The sequence below is a fragment of the Pseudophryne corroboree genome, assembly GCF_028390025.1.
Source record: "Pseudophryne corroboree isolate aPseCor3 chromosome 3 unlocalized genomic scaffold, aPseCor3.hap2 SUPER_3_unloc_46, whole genome shotgun sequence".
NCBI classification, from domain to species: Eukaryota; Metazoa; Chordata; class Amphibia; order Anura; family Myobatrachidae; genus Pseudophryne; species Pseudophryne corroboree.
In genome coordinates, this window is record NW_026967537.1 from 1,034,462 (window position 1) to 1,051,203 (window position 16,742).

General features: G+C 47.0%; 1 pseudogene; it reads right to left on the minus strand.

Annotated features, from left to right (window-relative positions):
• Positions 1 to 488: 488 nt before the first annotated feature.
• On the minus strand, positions 489 to 607 carry LOC134984280 (5S ribosomal RNA; annotated as a pseudogene).
• Positions 608 to 16,742: the final 16,135 nt, after the last annotated feature.

Sequence of the window (16,742 nt, forward strand, 5' to 3'; positions counted from 1 at the left end):
GCTGTGTGACTGCATTGTATCTATCCCCTACATGTGAGTGCAGGTGTTCCGGGCTGTGTGACTGCATTGTATCTATCCCTTACATGTGAGTGCAGGTGTTCCGGGCTGTGTGACTGCATTGTATCTATCCCTAATTAAAGAGAGAAGAAAAAATGACCTTGGTTGGGAGCACTCATTCCCGGAGAGTTACTTGCAGATATGATGTCTGTATGAAAAATGATGTAATGATGAAGTAATTAAAACATAACTTTTAATAATTTGTATATGATAAAAGGCTAGATACACTAATTGAAATTACTAAGAAAAAATTAATGAAAAACACAAGATACCCAATTTAACGATAAGATGGCTTTAAACTATCTAAGCCATACATAGAATAAGGTCTGCGAATATATTAGATGGATTGTTACTGTGATAATTCAGTGTCTAGCAAGCAAATGCCCATCCCACCGTGGATTCAGTGCAATCACCAATTAAATTCCACTGGAGACCTACAACACCTGGTATTCCTAAGTGGTCTCCCACTGAAGTACTGACCAGGCCCAACACTGTATTGCCTCCAAGGTCAGACGGGGTTGGGCATACCCAGTGTGGTATGGTAGTAGGTAACGTGTGGAAAGGGGCAGTGAGTGCAGCTGTTATGTAAGGGATGTGTGTTATTGTGCCAGTTTAGCCAATTGCATTCCTCCTTATTAGATAATTTTGTTGACCATCATTGCACCAATTTAGCGACCCAGACACATGGGTATGGTTAAATCATATGGTCAGCAAGGGTTGATAACATGAGCATCTGTTATTTCTGTTCGTGGCGTGAGGCAAAGCAAGACAGATAGCCTATTATAATTTAAGGCATGTATGAAACGCAAACACAGAATTCAAATGAACCAAGTGTCTGTTATTGCAGATTGAATCTGCCCGTCAGGAAAACATTGATTGAATAATATTTTCTAATGCACCAACATTAATAAAGAAATTATCCAAGCTTAATTGTCAGGTGTGATACTTAATTTGTATCGAAGGTGGAAAAATTATCTAAAATAGCCCAAAAAAAGGATAAATAGATGTGCTTCAAAAAAATGTATATTTGCTGCAATTAGTTGAACAATGCAACCATAAACACTCGCATACCAGCAGCTGATATAACAAAATACAATTGTTGCCATGAATTTGACATAAATTGATACTTAGAAGCCAGATGTAATTTTTTTAAAAAGAAAAGAACACACATCGTTGCAGCTACCACTGCTCTGCACTATGTTATAGGTATATACTCAGATTACATTTTTTGAACATACAAAACAGCCTAAATAATTTACAGGCAAACGTTAATGGCTAAATGCCACAGGTAATAGTGCGGTAAGTCATAGATAGCACCTATGGTAAGTTGTTATATGCTTCACAGAACGGATTGCTGCTAACTTATGTGTATGGAACATGAAAGCAGCTTAAGTAATTATCAAGCAAAAGATTGACAGCTAAGTACCACGGGTGGCGGAGTGAATGATAATACACCTATAATTGGTGTTGCTAAACATATACTTGCTCCTCAAACCCAGCAAAATGACATTACCCAAATAGGCGTTTGGCTTTATGGTAATGATGGGGACAGTGAGCACGGGGGAAGGGGGAGAGAAATTACTTATTGGCTGTGCGCCTCCCCGTCCCGTCAATTACCGCCGAGCCGCCTAAGTCCGTGCGGTGTGCAGACTGGTCGTCTCGCCCGATCTCCTGTCCTCCGTCGCTGGTCTGAGACCGGTCACGTGAGAGCGCTCTCCGTGACCCTCAATCACGTACCCAACGTACGTTTCGCAGTTGGCTTGTTCACGGGTAACGTGAGCATTGTGGCGCTGGTAACAGCAATATATTGGGGAATACCACCAATAGCAGCTATAGTAGCTGAATTAGCACAGCAGAATCATATGTTTGATAATGCCGTGCCTGACGCCAGGGAAACCTGGACTTAATAAGAGACCCATATGTTCTGGTTAATTAAATTAGAACTGACCGCTTAAACATAAGGAGACTATTGCGTTTACAGGGAGCAGAAACATACTTGAAAGGGAATAGATCCGATGCTTGGGCTCTTCTGGAGGCTGACAGCCGGATGCCGGGCCCCTGGTGATGCCATTCTTCTGATGTAGTCCAGACCCTTTACACACCACCACCTTTGACCTCTATGCTTACCTAACCTGTCACCATATATTCTCCGGGATCCATCGCTTCAGAATGCCGCCGAAAAAGGTTAAAGAGGTGCTCCCTCCTAGAGTATCTTTTTCGTCTCAGAAAGCGGCTCCTGCCCCTCCTACTGCACGGAAGTCCCCTATAGCCACCTCTGCGTCCGACCCTCCCTGGACAGGTATTGCGCCAGGTCAAGAGACCCTCAGGCAATAGCTGTGGACGCTCTGGTAACACCGTGGGTGTACCAGTCAGTGTATGTGTTCCCTCCTCTGCCTCTCATACCCAAGGTACTGAGAATTATAAGACGGAGAGGAGTAAGAACTATACTCGTGGCTCTGGATTGGCCAAGAAGGACTTGGTACCCGGAACTTCAAGAGATGCTCACAGAGGACCCGTGGCCTCTGCCGCTAAGAAGGGACTTGCTTCAGCAAGGACCCTGTCTGTTCCAAGACTTACCGCGGCTGCGTTTGACGGCATGGCGGTTGAACGCCGGATCCTGAAGGAAAAAGGCATTCCGGAGGAAGTCAGTCCTATCCTGATCAAAGCCAGGAAGGAGGTGACCGCACAACATTATCACCGTATTTGGCGAAAATATGTTGCGTGGTGTGAGGCCAGGAGGGCCCCCACGGAGGAATTTCAACTCGGTCGATTCCTGCATTTCCTGCAAACAGGAGTGTCTATGGGCCTCAAATTGGGGTCCATTAAGGTTCAAATTTCGGCCCTGTCGATTTTCTTCCAGAAAGAATTGGCTTCAGTTCCTGAAGTCCAGACGTTTGTCAAGGGAGTATTGCATATACAGCCCCCTTTTGTGCCTCCAGTGGCACCGTGGGATCTCAACGTAGTGTTGGGATTCCTCAAATCACATTGGTTTGAACCGCTCAAATCTGTGGATTTGAAATATCTCACATGGAAAGTGACCATGCTGTTGGCCCTGGCCTCGGCCAGGCGAGTGTCAGAATTGGCGGCTTTGTCTTACAAAAGCCCATATCTGATTTTCCATTCGGAAGCGTTTCACCTGAACCAACTTATTGTGGTACCTGCGGCTACTAGGGACTTGGAGGACTCCAAGTTGCTAGACGTTGTCAGGGCCCTGAAAATATATGTTTCCAGGACGGCTGGAGTCAGAAAGTCTGACTCGCTGTTTATACTGTATGCACCCAACAAGCTGGGTGCTCCTGCTTCTAAGCAGACGATTGCTCGTTGGATTTGTAGCACAATTCAACTGGCACATTCTGTGGCAGGCCTGCCACAGCCTAAATCTGTCAATGCCCACTCCACAAGGAAGGTGGGCTCATCTTGGGCGGCTGCCCGAGGGGTCTCGGCATTACAACTCTGCCGAGCAGCTACGTGGTCAGGGGAGAACACGTTTGTAAAATTCTACAAATTTGATACCCTGGCTGAGGAGGACCTGGAGTTCTCTCATTCGGTGCTGCAGAGTCATCCGCACTCTCCCGCCCGTTTGGGAGCTTTGGTATAATCCCCATGGTCCTGACGGAGTCCCCAGCATCCACTAGGACGTCAGAGAAAATAAGATTTTACTTACCGATAAATCTATTTCTCGTAGTCCGTAGTGGATGCTGGGCGCCCATCCCAAGTGCGGATTGTCTGCAATACTTGTACATAGTTATTGTTACAAAAATCGGGTTATTATTGTTGTGAGCCATCTTTTTAGAGGCTCCGCTGTTATCATGCTGTTAACTGGGTTCAGATCACAGGTTGGACAGTGTGATTGGTGTGGCTGGTATGAGTCTTACCCGGGATTCAAAATCCTTCCTTATTGTGTACGCTCGTCCGGGCACAGTATCCTAACTGAGGCTTGGAGGAGGGTCATAGGGGGAGGAGCCAGTGCACACCACCTGATCCTAAAGCTTTTACTTTTGTGCTCTGTCTCCTGCGGAGCCGCTATTCCCCATGGTCCTGACGGAGTCCCCAGCATCCACTACGGACTACGAGAAATAGATTTATCGGTAAGTAAAATCTTATTTTCTCTGACGTCCTAGTGGATGCTGGGGACTCCGTCAGGACCATGGGGAATAGCGGCTCCGCAGGAGACAGGGCACAAAAGTAAAAGCTTTAGGATCAGGTGGTGTGCACTGGCTCCTCCCCCTATGACCCTCCTCCAAGCCTCAGTTAGGTTTTTGTGCCCGGCCGAGAAGGGTGCAATCTAGGTGGCTCTCCTAAAGAGCTGCTTAGAGTAAAAGTTTTGTTAGGTTTTTTATTTTCAGTGAGTCCTGCTGGCAACAGGATCACTGCAACGAGGGACTTAGGGGAGAAGAAGTGAACTCACCTGCGTGCAGGATGGATTGGCTTCTTAGGCTACTGGACACTAGCTCCAGAGGGACGATCACAGGTACAGCCTGGATGGGACACCGGAGCCGCGCCACCGACCCCCCTTGCAGATGCTGAAGAGAGAAGAGGTCCAGAAATCGGCGGCTGAAGACTTCTCCGTCTTCATGAGGTAGCGCACAGCACTGCAGCTGTGCGCCATTGCTCTCAGCACACTTCACACCAATGGTCACTGAGGGTGCAGGGCGCTGGGGGGGGCGCCCTGGGCAGCAATGAAAGTACCTATACTGGCTAAAAATACATCACATATAGCCCCTGGGGCTATATGGATGTATTTAACCCCTGCCAGGTTGTCAGAAAAACGGGAGAAGAAGCCCGCCGAAAAGGGGGCGGGGCCTATTCTCCTCAGCACACAGCGCCATTTTCCCTCACAGAAATGCTGGTGGGAAGGCTCCCAGGCTCTCCCCTGCACTGCACTACAGAAACAGGGTTAAAACAGAGAGGGGGGGCACTTATTTGGCGATATGATTATATATTAAGATGTTATAAGGAAAAACACTTATATAAAGGTTGTCCCTGTATAATTATAGCGTTTTGGTGTGTGCTGGCAAACTCTCCCTCTGTCTCCCCAAAGGGCTAGTGGGGTCCTGTCCTCTATCAGAGCATTCCCTGTGTGTGTGCTGTGTGTCGGTACGTGTGTGTCGACATGTATGAGGACGATGTTGGTGAGGAGGCGGAGCAATTGCCTGTAATGGTGATGTCACTCTCTAGGGAGTCGACACCGGAATGGATGGCTTATTTAGGGAATTACGTGATAATGTCAACACGCTGCAAGGTCGGTTGACGTCATGAGACGGCCGACAAACAAATTAGTACCTGTCCAGGCGTCTCAAACACCGTCAGGGGCTTTAAAACGCCCATTTACCTCAGTCGGTCGACACAGACACGGACACTGACTCCAGTGTCGACGGTGAAGAAACAAACGTATTTTCCTTTAGGGCCACACGTTACATGTTAAGTGCAATGAAGGAGGTGTTACATATTTCTGATACTACAAGTACCACAAAAAAGGGGTATTATGTGGGGTGTGAAAAAACTACCTGTAGTTTTTCCTGAATCAGATAAATTAAATGAAGTGTGTGATGATGCGTGGGTTTCCCCCGATAGAAAATTATTGGCGGTATACCCTTTCCCGCCAGAAGTTAGGGCGCGTTGGGAAACACCCCCTAGGGTGGATAAGGTGCTCACACGCTTATCAAAACAAGTGGCGTTACCGTCTCCAGATACGGCCGCCCTCAAGGAGCCAGCTGATAGGAGGCTGGAAAATATCCTAAAAAGTATATACACACATACTGGTGTTATACTGCGACCAGCGATCGCCTCAGCCTGGATGTGCAGCGCTGGGGTGGCTTGGTCGGATTCCCTGACTGAAAATATTGATACCCTTGACAGGGACAGTATTTTATTGACTATAGAGCATTTAAAGGATGCATTTCTATATATGCGAGATGCACAGAGGGATATTTGCACTCTGGCATCAAGAGTAAGTGCGATGTCCATATCTGCCAGAAGATGTTTATGGACACGACAGTGGTCAGGTGATGCAGATTCCAAACGGCACATGGAAGTATTGCCGTATAAAGGGGATCTGCCCAGGGATAGAGGAAAGGGAAGAAGACTGCACCAGGCAGCCCATTCCCAGGAACAGAAGCCCTCCACCGCTTCTGCCAAGTCCTCAGCAGGACGCTGGGGCCGTACAAGCGGACTCAGGTGCGGTGGGGGGTCGTCTCAAGAGTTTCAGCACGCAGTGGGATCACTCGCAAGTGGACCCCTTGATCCTACAAGTAGTATCCCAGGGGTACAGATTGGAAATTCGATACGTCTCCCCCTCGCAGGTTCCTGAAGTCTGCCTTACCAACGTCTCCCTCCGACAGGGAGGCAGTATTGGAAACAATTCACAAGCTGTATTCCCAGCAGGTGATAATCAAAGTACCCCTCCTACAACAAGGAAAGGGGTATTATTCCACACTATATTGTGGTACTGAAGCCAGACGGCTCGGTGAGACCTATTCTAAATCTGAAATATTTGAACACTTACATACAAAGGTTCAAATCAAGATGGAGTCACTCAGAGCAGTGATAGCGAACCAGGAAGAAGGGGACTATATGGTGTCTCTGGACATCAGGGATGCTTACCTCCATGTCCCAATTTGCCCTTCTCACCAAGGGTACCTCAGGTTTGTGGTACAAAACTGTCATTATCAGTTTCAGACGCTGCCGTTTGGATTGTCCACGGCACCCCGGGTCTTTACCAAGGTAATGGCCGAAATGATGATTCTTCTTCGAAGAAAATGGACAATCTCCTGATAAGGGCAAGGTCCAGAGAACAGTTGGAGGTCGGAGTAGCACTATCTCAAGTAGTTCTACGACAGTCCTGCTTCTGTCCCGGGGTTCGACCCGGAATCCGACGCCCCTCTCACGGTCAAAACTCTGTACCAGGCTCTATCAGCATTTAAAACGGAGCTGACTCAAGATCTCGCAGCGGCTGTCCGAGAGGTTAAGACAGAATTGCATGCTATAGGGGAACGCACAGACCATCTGGAACGGAAAGTCGAGGAATTGGTCTCGTCTCACAACGACCTCATAGCGGCACATGATCAACAGCAGAATGACCTGGAGGCGTTTAAACTCAAGATTGCGGATATCGAGGACAGATCTCGGCGCAATAATATCAAGATCCGAGGCATTCCCGACTCCGTGCAAAATTCCGAGCTGGAAGATTACGCCACCTCGTTATTTAGGAAGCTCTTGCCCAGGGCTGATCCCAGGGAGCTGCTTATAGACAGGATCCATAGACTACCTAAACCACGCTCGTTGCCCCCCTCGCTCCCGCGAGACACGCTCATGAGTGCACTTCTTCACGACGAAAGAACGCATCCTAAAGGCGGAAAGAGACTCCGACTCTGATGCTCTTGGTGGGTTACAACTCTTTCCGGATTTTTCGACTTTGGCTAAAAGACGATCGTTTATCCCTGTTACACTAGCGCTTCATGACCAAGAGATTAATTACCGATGGGGTTTTCCGATAAAGCTCATCTCATATGAAAATAAATCCTACACAGTTGCCTCATTGGAAGGAGGAGTCAAGCTGCTATCTGAGTGGGATATCCCTGTCGCGATGCCGCCTGGATCCAAGAAACAGTCAACCCTTCAATCGGAGTGGCTCGTCGCCTGAAGTCGTCACTGTAAACCTGGGCTTTGAATATGGACGTTACGCTGTACCGTTCTAGCGGATAGGTCTTAACTATTCGTCTAGACGCGGCCACGTGAGTCACCCTCTTAGTAGTTGTACTGCTGGAGTCCCGGCTCCATGCTCATGGTTTAGTTCATTAGTCCATGCGTATATGTTCTCTGTTGTCCTTACATGGTCGGTAGTCATATTTGTATTTGTATATGTTTTTTTCCCCTTTCTCCTTATCTAGGTCATAGGTGGTGGTGGCGTCAGGCCACATGTTCCCCCCCCCCCCCCCGCTAATGTACTGCTGCATTTTTTTGCTGCCCTTGCAGTAGTTATACCGACTCGATGCACTGGGTCGTTTTGGTTTGTTCTTACCCTATCTTCCCTTGTTATTTCCTCCCTCCCCTCCCCCCCCTTCGCAACACTCTAACTGTATGAGACAAAACCATTTCTTACATGTATACAGAAATATCTCACCACTCATGGCGTGCTTTAGACCGTCCCGATGCTCCAGGTGCTGTCCATGAATGCTAAGGGGTTAAATTCCCCTAATAAATGAAGGTTAACATTGGACTATTTTGCTAGGCACAAGGCAGATGTTATTGCGCTGCAAGAGACGCCCTTTTCGTCCTTAGCGCCCCCTACGTTTAAAGACCACAGGTTCCCTATCGGTTATTTTGCAAACGGCCCTTTTAAGAGGAATGGTGTAGCCATATTGTTTAAAAACTCTGTCTCCTTCACTTTACACTCCCAGGTTGCCGATTAAAAATGGCCGCTATCTTATCTTGAGTGGCCTTTTAAATGACAAACCTGTTACCCTGGTTTCAGCTTATGCCCCTAACTCAAACCAAGTGTCCTTTTTACGTAAACTATGTTTAGTTATCCAGAGGAACCGTACAGGCTCGCTCCTACTCATGGGGGACTTCAATCTGGTCCTTGACCCTAGGTTGTACAGGTCTCCCAGGCCCTCCCCTTCCCCATTAGCCTCCTCTAACGCCCCATGCTTAGCCTTCCGCAATCTCCTGGTTGAATTTGACATCTACGATATTTGGCGAGTGCAAAACCCTATGGGCCGTGAGTACACATACTATTCTCCCATTCACAACTCCTATTCCCGCATTGATTTTTTGTTTTCTGATAAATGGACCCTCCAATTTACTAGATCCGCGGATATCCTTCCAATAACCTGGTCAGATCATGCCCCACTGTTTCTTAAATGGGATCTTAATAGTCAGCATGCCCCGCCCCGACCTTGGCGACTCTCCCCTCACCTACTGGCCAACCCCGTCTCTAAAACAATTATAGTAGACCGCATCATATCCTACTTGTAATTTAATTCTCCTGCGGACACGTCCACTCTGAACTTCTGGTGCGCGCTGAAAGCCGTTGCTAGAGGGGCGGCGATACAGGCAGGAGCCCACCTTAAGAAACTACATCGGCAACGCTTGAATGATTTGGAGCGTAAATTAAAGGAACTGGAGGAGAAAAACCAAGCTCGACCCTCGAGATCCCTCCAGAAAGAGTTAGCTGATATTAGGTCCCAGCTTCAGACGTTGCTTATGGTGCGTACCCAGGCCTCATTAAACAGGATGCGTCAGAAATTTTACCTGGCGGGGAATAGACCGGGAAAACTGCTTGCTCGTAAGCCTAGAGCGCAACAAGCTAGGAATAGAATTAAGCTTATTATATCCCCAACAGGCGCCAAAATATCTAACCCTTCGGAGATATCAAATCAGTTTGCTGACTTTTATTCCCAACTTTATAATCTCTCGACTGACCCTTCTACCCCGCAGCCCACTCTTCCCTTTATCAACTCCTTCCTCGCTGACTTGAAACTTCCTTCCATTACCGATGACCAATTAGAAGTACTGAATGCTCCCTGGTTGACCACGGACACGTTAAGGGCGATTAAATCCCTCCCTAAAGATAAGGCCCCAGGCCCAGACGGCTTTATAAATGATTTTTATGCTTCACTCCAGGACCTCCTGGCTCCCTCCCTGGTAACAGTTTATAATGAAATCACTTCTCAGGGCACTCTCCCAACGGAGGTGCTGGAGGCTCGTATTGTCACGATCCCCAAACCAGGTAAGGACTTGACTTCTTGCCAAAACTACCGCCCCATCGCGTTGTTAAACGGAGACATTAAAATATATGCTAAATTAATAGCTCACCAACTGAACGCCCTCCTTCCCTCCTTGATACACCCTGATCAAGTTGGATTCATCCCCGGTCGACAAGCGTCTGATAATAGCCGTAGGGTATTTAACCTCGTAGACTCCATAGCCCGTGATTAGGGCCTCCTCCTGTTATCCTTGGATGCGGAGAAGGCTTTCGACCGCATAAACTGGACCTACATACGGGAAGTATTATTGAAATTTGGCTTCCGCGACCGTATCCTGTCATCTATGCTCGCCCTCGGCCCGGGCCTTTAGTAATGGTTTCCTGTCTTCCTCTTTCCCAATCTACAATGGCACGCATCAGGGCTGCCCCCTCTCCCCTCTCATTTTTGTCCTGGCGATTGAACCCTTGGCAGCTAAGATTCGGGCGGACTCACAGTTCCCAGGATTCCATCTAGGCACCGTCCCCCATAAACTATGCTTATTTGCAGATGATGTTCTTTTATTTGTAACCGACCCCTGCACCTCACTCCCTCATTTACACAATATTATAGATAGGTACTCTGCAGCGTCCTACTACAAATTAAACACAACTAAAACTGAAGCTCTGCCTATCAATCTCGCTCATTCCATGGCCCCTCTGCGTACTAAATACCCCTACAATTGGCAAACAACCTTGATAAAGTATTTGGGTATCCATATCCCCCCATCCTCCTCTTCTGTATTTGATGTTAACCTCCCCCCTTTACTGACTGCGCTACAATTGTCCACCAAATCGCGGCTCAACTATGAGATATCATGGCTGGGACGCCTGGCCGCCTTTAAAATGTCGTTGCTTCCCAAATTAATGTTTCTGTTTTGCACAATCCCCTTTGTCTTCCCCAAGAAATATTTAGATAAGGCTACTACTATCCTCACCAATTATGTCTGGTCTTTGCGACCACCTAAATTGTCCCGTGCCAGGATGTCATTACCTAGGAGAGTAGGCGGCCTCGACATGCCAAACCTCCCTCTCTACCAAGAAGCTTGCCTTTTGGCTCAGATTAAAGATCTCACTAGTGATGTCCATTCAGAGTGGACGTGTTTGGAGGGACTAACCTGCCCCAGGTTCCCCTTGAGGGATCTTTTTTGGCTACCTAAATCTATGCGACCCTCTGATCTACGCCTTCTCCCCTCAACCCGAGCCACTTTAAAGGTCTGGGATAAACTGACCATCGACTCATATTCTCCCCTTCATACCTTGCCGTGAATTTCCCTACGTACAGTAACCGCCCTAATCTTAATTTGACAGGTTGGCGTTCTAGGGGGATCGTTCTACTGGGAGACCTGCTCAACGGGCCCGTGCTCAGCTCCTTCTCTACCATCCAAGAACGCTTTGCTTTACCTGAATCTGAGAGGCTCAGATACTATCAAATACAACATTGGTGGAACAGCCTACACCTTACCCCCTCCCCATTGCACCATACTATGTCTCAAGTCCTGGGTCGTCTTCTTAAGGATGACTCTGCAGGTGAGATCTCCTTCTGGTACAAGACACTACTAGCATTAGTTCCCGTTCTTAAAACTAGAGCCCAAATCAGGTGGGAGGTTGATATTGGCTGTACCCTTACCGAACCCAATGGCAACACATTTTTCTGTCATCCTTCACTATGTCTAAATGCCTAAACCATTCCGAGATGCACGTCAAGTTACTGCATAGGTTATATCTCACACCCGATAGGTTGCACACGATTTGGCCTGCATGCTTGAAGTTTTGCTGGCGTCTCTGCGGTGAGGTGGGCCATCTATTTAATATTTTTTGGACCTGCCCCTCTATTAAGTCGTACTGGGTCGAGGTGTTTGGGTTGATTAATAAAGTACTGGGACTCGCCCTGACCCCCACCCCACTCATCGCTTTACTAAATGTCTACCCGCGCACCGTAGGTGCTAATTTACAATATGGTTTGGGTCATATTTGCCTTGCAGCCCAAGTGGCCTTAGCCCAGAACTGGAAACAATCCGTTCCCCCCCTAATGAAAGTCCTAGATAAAATTCAGAAGCAATTCTTGATGGAGACTGAGTATATGCCTTGCTCCCTCTCTGCCAAGTCCCCTCTAGTGCGTTGGAAGCCTTGAATGCTCTTTACCACGGAGGGTGAGGGAGCCAACTTAGTGCGGCGATCGTCCTCCCCGAACATTCACCCTCACACCCTTCCCCTAGTTGGAGACGCCTCCCCTTCCTAGGCATGGGGCCGCTCGGTGCTCTTGGTTGCAGTTCTTGGAGTTATTGTGGACTCAGTGTTTCTCATTCATTTTTTATTTTTCCTTTATTATGTACCCCTCACTACATTATGTCCATTGTACTCCTTCTGATACACATGTTTGATCGATTTTTAAAATGTATGTATAAGTATACAAAATGTCTCTCCTATGTATTTACTGCTCCCCCTTCCCCTCCTCTGCTTTTCTTTCTGTACCCCTGTTGTGCATAACAAAAAAAAAATCTGAATAAAAATTATTGATGTTACAAAAAATAAAAAAACTGGTACAGACTCAGGTCATTGTGCCAGTTCCACCTCACCTACAAAGCAAGTGTTATGATTCCAAACTGTTTGTAGTGCCAAAACCGGACGGTTCGGTATGACCCATTTTAATCCTAAAGTCTCTGAACCCATATTTAAAGGTGTTCAAATTCAAGATGGAATCTCTGAGAGCGGTGACCTCAGGTCTGGAGGATGGGGAATTCCTGATGTCTCTGGACATCAAGGATGCGTAACTTCATGTCCCGATTTGGCCGCCTCATCAGGCTTATCTCAGGTTTGTGTTACAGGACTGCCACTACCAGTTCCAGGCCCTGCCATTTGGACTCTCCACGGGTATTCACCAAAGTGATGGCAGAGTTGATGTTGCTCCTCCGCTTGCGGGGAGTGAACGGAGGCATCCGTTCCTGGGAATGATGCTGGATACGGAGGCGCGGAGGGTATTCCACCCAATGCAAAAGGCATTGGTGATCCTGTCGAGGGTACGTCCCGTAGGTTCTAAGACCTACCCGGATTTCGGTGCACCTGTGCATTCGCCTCTTGGGGAAGATGGTGGCCTCTTACTGATCTCTGCAATATGAAATGTTTCACGCAAGGCCCTTCCAGCTGGATCTGTTGGACAAATGGTCCAGATTGCATCTCCACATGCACCAGAGGATACGTCTGTCGCCAAGAGCCAGGATTTCTCTTCTGTGGTGGCTTCAGACTTCTCACCTAGCCAAAGGCCGAAGGTTCGGGATTCAAAATTGGATTCTGCTACCCACAGACGCAAGCCTCAGTTGTTGGGGAGCAGTCACCCAAAGGGAACAGTTCCAAGGAAAATGGTCAAGTCAAGAATCTATTCTTCCGATCAACATTCTGGAACTCAGGGCCGTATACAACGCCTCCCATCCCATATTCTTCAAGATCAGGCCATACAAGTTCAGTCGGACAATGTGACGGCAGCAGCATACATAAACCGACAAGGCGGAACGAAAAACAGAGCTGCAATGTCGGAGGTAAAAAGGATTCTCCTCTGGGCATAAAGACGTGGTGGCGTTGTTGGCAATCTTCATTCTGGGAGTGGACAACTGGGAAGCAAACTCCCTCTGCAGACACGACCTCCATCCAGGAGAGTGGGGCCTTCACCCGCAGGTGTTCAGGTCCCTGGCACGTCGGTGGGGACTTCCCCAAATCGACATGAGGGCCTCTCGTCTCAACAAGAAGCTCAAGTGATATTGTTCCAGGTCGAGAGACCCGCAATCAGTGGTGGCGGACTCTCTGGTGACTCCATGGGTCTACCAGATGGTCTACGTGTTTCCACCACTTCCGTTAATCCCAAGGATTCTCAAAAAAAATAAAAAGGGAAAAGGTTCAAGCAATTCTTATTGCTCTGTACTGGCCAAGAAGGGCCTGATACGCGGATCTACTGGAGTTGCTCCTGGAGGACCTGTGGCCTCCTCCTCTTTGAGATGATCTTCTGCAACAGGGGCCGTTAGTCTATCAAGACTTACCGCGGCTAAGTTTGACGGCATGGAGGTTGAGCGTCAAATTCTAGCCCAGAAAGGGATTCCGGATAAGGTTATTCCAACCTTGATCCAAGCCAGAAAGGGGGTAACGTCTAAACATTACCACCGTATTTGGAAGAAATAAGTCTGTGTGAGAACAGGAAAATTCCTGCGACGGAATTTAAGCTGGGACAGTTTCTCCTTTTTCTGCAGGCAGGAGTGGATGTGGGCCTCCGTTTGGGCTCCTTGAAAGTTCAGATTTCGGCCTTGTCCATTTTCTTCCAGAAGCAATTGGTGTCTCTTCCTGAGGTTCAGACTTTTTTGAAGGGTGTTCTGCACATCCAACTGCCCTTTGGGCCTCCTATGGCACCTTGGGATCTCAACGTGGTGTTTGCAGTTCTTCCAATCGGATTGGTTTGAGCATTTACAGGCAGTGGACGTAAAGTTTCTTATGTGGCAGACAGTTACACTGTTGGCCCTGGCTTCAGCCAGGCGCGTGTCGGAACTGGGGGGCATTGTCTCACAAGAGCCCCTACTTGATTTTTCATGAGGATCACGCTGAGCTCAGAACTCGTCAGCAGTTTCTTCCTAAGGCGGTGTCTGCATTTCACATCAACCAACCTATTGTGGTTCCGGTGATTACCGACACCTCTGCTTCTTCAAAGTCCTTAGATGTTGTGAGGTTTTTGAAAATGTATGTGAAGCGGACGGCTTGTCACAGAAAATCTGACTCGCTGTTTGTTTTCTATGATCCCAATAAAATTGGGTGCCCGGCTTCAAAGCAGTCTATTGCTCGCTGGATCAGGCTTACTATCCAGCATGCTTATTCTACGGCAGGCTTGCCGGTTCCAAAATCGGTTCAGGCCCACTCTACTCGGTTGGTGGTTTCTTCCTGGGCAGCTGCCCGGGGTGTCTCTGCTTTACAGCTTTGACGAGCGGCTACTTGGTCAGGGTCGAACACGTTTGCTAAGTACTACAAGTTCGATACTTTGGCCGCTGAGGACCTTCAGTTTGATCAATCAGTTCTGCAGGAACCTCAGCACTCTCCCACCCGTTTTGGGAGCTTTGGTGCATCGCCATGGTACTAAATGGACCCCAGTATCCTCTAGGATGTAAGAGAAAATAGGATTTTAATTACCTACCGGTAAATCCTTTTCTCGTAGTGCGTAGAGGATGCTGGGCGCCCGCCCGGTGCTTCGTTTTTCTGCACTGTTACTTGGATAAGTATTATTATAGTTGGTTCAGACATTGCTGTTCCTTTTCAAGTTTGGTTAGCATGGCTTTCCTCCTGGTTGTGTGTGCTGGTTCGAATCTCACTACTGTTCAGTTAAATCCTTCTCTTGAAGTATGTCAGTCTCCTCGGGCACAGTTTCTAGACTGAGTCTGGTAGAGGGAGCATAGAGGGAGGAGCCAGCCCACACTATTAATTTCTTAAAGTGCCCATGGCTCCTAGTGGACCTGTCTATACCCTATGGAACTAATGTGGACCCAAGTATCCTCTAAGGACTACAAGAAAAGGATTTACCGGCAGGTAATTAAAATCCAATATTTTCCCCCCTTTGATTTTTTCTACTTTGCAGGATAGTGTCTTGTATGTTCAAGTCTTCCTTATCTCCTGAAATCTGGCTCCTGCCTTTTGGCTTGTTAACAAAACTAGCTTCCCTAGGCCGGAGGCGGGGTATATGAGGAGGAGGACCAGTGCATCATGGGAGATAAAAGCTTAACTGTGTGGTGCCCAGTCAACTCCTACCACCTACACCCCGATACAAGGACTGTGGATCCTGTGGACCTCAAAGAAAAAGATGTCCTTCAATATATATTTTCACATCATTTGGGATATCCATCATTGATATTACATTGTTTGTACATCATTCACTGTATCATTTTTGTATTGTATTGGATAGCGCGTATAGGTGGTAGTACCATTTTTCTCAAAGAAAATGAGTTAACCTGGTAAGTCGACAGTAAGTCTTGTTATCTTCAAATATCAATTGTGTAGACTTCAAATAATTGTGTAAACTTTAAACTGTAATTGTGGATTTGTTCCTGATGAACAAATTCCTAATTACTTGTGAATAATAGTCCCTGCCCTGTGCAGTTCTGAGGTTATGACTTTAGGGAATGTAATGGCCAGATCCAATATTGCTCAATTTAAGGTCTCCCAGTAGCCTTACTACATACATAAATGTCTATCTCCTGGTGTGTGCAGATCTACAGGTTACATAGGAGAATAAATAAATATATATATATATATATATATATATATTCTTTTTGTTTATTAGATTAGTTTTTCATTAATCTTTTTGTGGTCACATTCTCTCATGCACTCTGATTTGTGTCCGCTGTTCTCCTGGGTGCTTTACATTAGGTGTGTAGGTAACGGTCTCAGCTATATAAGGTAAGTTGCTGTGAGCTTTAGACCAGGTAGCAGCATACCTAAAGTGTAACACTAATGTGATAGCTGTTTTTCTGGTAATTATTTTGAGCAATAGAGATCGGCCTGCAGTATAGTGGGGTCTCTTGTCGGGGGCTGCAGGCTTAAATGCATTGGTCAGTAGGTGAACTAAATCTCCCCTGTTTATTATTATTAGTTATTATAGTGAGTGCAGAGCCCCAGTGAGATAGATATAGGGCCATATGCAATTGCGGTCGAATTGCCGCAAATGTCGAAAAACAGGGCATTTTCGACAAAAAAAAAAACTGATTCAACATTGCAATACAGTACTTTTCGACAAAAAAACGTCCGTTTCAGATTCGACTTTTTGCAATTCGACATTTGTCAAATTCGACATGTCTGCAATGGTTAAATTGCGGCTTTTCGACAAAAGTATATTCAAATTTTAAAAATGTTTTTTTGGTGTTTTTTTTTTTTATTGGTAATAGCATATCTATTTATATTAGAAGGGATTATCTACTTG